This window comes from Cenococcum geophilum (genome assembly GCF_001692895.1).
Source record: "Cenococcum geophilum 1.58 unplaced genomic scaffold K441scaffold_25, whole genome shotgun sequence".
Lineage (NCBI taxonomy): Eukaryota > Fungi > Ascomycota > Dothideomycetes > Gloniales > Gloniaceae > Cenococcum > Cenococcum geophilum.
Genome location: NW_027137583.1, coordinates 368,839 through 371,075, shown reverse-complemented (window position 1 = coordinate 371,075; position 2,237 = coordinate 368,839).

Below are 2,237 nucleotides of genomic sequence, written 5' to 3'. Positions count from 1 at the left end.
TATAGCCTATATAAATNGTAGAAAGGAGGCGTTTAACTAGTTCCTNNTCGGTTTCCTNATNTAGCCTTTCCTCTCTATTATTAATAATTCGGTTAATCTTATATAGGCTTATTATAAAGACCTTATTGTCCTTCCGGTATATATTAAAGTAGAANNCTANAGCGCTAATTNCGGCNATNTCTATNGTAGGGGGGTTANCTAANAATAGGGGCGTATNTNACTTTAGGGACTTCTAGGGTACTAGCGTTATTATTACTCCTTTTAGCTCCTATTATATCTTTTAGAGGTTATCCCTTATATCCTATTAATATATTCTTTTCCATAACGGTTAAATCTATACGATTTGGATATTATCTACGTCATTATCTGTCCCACTTCTATATATAGAGTCCTCTTTAAATATAGCGCTTTAGGAGAGTATCTTTATTAGTATAAAGTTCTTTCTAGCTTCGCGGCGGGCGTCCTCTTAGGTAAAGGCTAGGTTACGGGCCCGGATATCCTACTGGTAGGTAGGATTAGCCCTTACGGCTAGTATCTTACGGTTAGTTCGGATCTCCCTAATAAAGGAGGGCAACCTTAGTCTATCCTCTAGCTAGACAAACCATTTTTTTATACGTTTAACTAAATATTAAAATAGGATATCTATTTTCGTCTAAGGATTATATTAGAGGACCCTAGGTCTAGGATGCAAAAGGGGATACTATATTAGCGTTGTCCGTTAAGAGCGATATGTAACTTTAAGACGTAGGTAATAGGCCGACTGGCTTAGCCGTTATAGCCCTTTACCTAAATAGGCTTCTCTAGTTAGATAGCTTCTGCATTTAGAAACTTAGCAACATTATTTATATAGGCAGTATTTATAAAGGCGAAGCCATTTGCTCTAGTGTTAATAAGGGCGGTTATATTAACTCTATATCTATTTTAAGATACTATATATAAAACCGTGAAATACTTTTCACCTATTAACTAACTAAGATTAATCTCTTCGAGATCGATAGGGTACCCTAGGGGGGAGTCTTTCCCTAGGGTTTTTCTTTTCCTAACTTATCGGACGTTTCTCCTTCCTCTATCTCCTTAATATCGCCTATATCCTTTAGCTCCGGGTAGAATAAGGCAAAGTAACCTTACTTATTGCAGTTAAAGTATATAGCCAAGGCAGGGTTAATTAAAGTATTACGGTAAATACTAGTTAATAGCTTGGTACGTAGCTAGTCGGGTAAGGCTTACCGGTGTGTAGTTATAACCGCCTTTAGTATAAGAGTAGTTATAACTTGTCTTCCTACTCTAGCTTCTATAAGTATAGCTGGCGAGTTCTAATTATTACGGAGTCGCTTTTACTAATTAGGGCGGGCGTTAATCCGCTTTAGTTCTAAGTCTAATAATAGGTAATAAGCTGCAAGTCTTTTATAGGTTAGTAGGTTATTTAAGGTTATAGCGATCTTTTCTTATAGCTGGATTATTAGCTTATTATATAGGTCTAATTAGTAGTTCTTAAGGGGAACCTAGCCTTCTCCTATAAGGTATAGGAATTAAGTCTAGAATTTAGTAAAGGGTTAGTTCGGTTTTATTATTAGGTAATTATAGTTATAATAGGCATCCCGTACTTTGTTCAGGTTAACGTAAATAGCCGCTAGGTACTATATTATCTCGTTAACAAATATAAATTAGATAGGGGAGTCGTCCTTAAACTTAGCTTAAAGGTGCTATTAGGCGTCCCCAGTAGTTCAACTAAAGAGGTAGAGCATTTTAGCTTCTTTAGAAAGGAAATAGTTGTAGTTAACACAGAGCTTTTCTTGTACTTAAATCCTCTAATTCTTAAAGGTAGGGTCTATCCCGTTAGACAGTAGTAGGGGGTTAGGGAGCTTAATAGACTTTAATTACTTCGTTATTATATCCGTACTCCCTAGTATATTATATTTAGTAGAGTGAATAGATTAGCTAGGGCTTTAAGAAGGGGAAGCTGGGCTATTTTATAGGGCCGTAAGGCTTTCTAGGATCTCTTATAGGGTCTCTTATATATTTCTCGCTTTAAGATAATCGGCTTTCTGGCTAGCTATAAGGGCGCGAATCTGCTCGCGTATGTCTATAATATTATTATTGTCTTCAATTTCTAATCCTAATTAGATCTTAGGTTCCTCTCAGGTAGAGGCAGCTCTCTTAGATAAGCTTACTTTAGGTGCCATTGTTAGCTTCCTAAGGTTCGTCAGTATTATACACTTTAGTTTTAATTCTGGGGG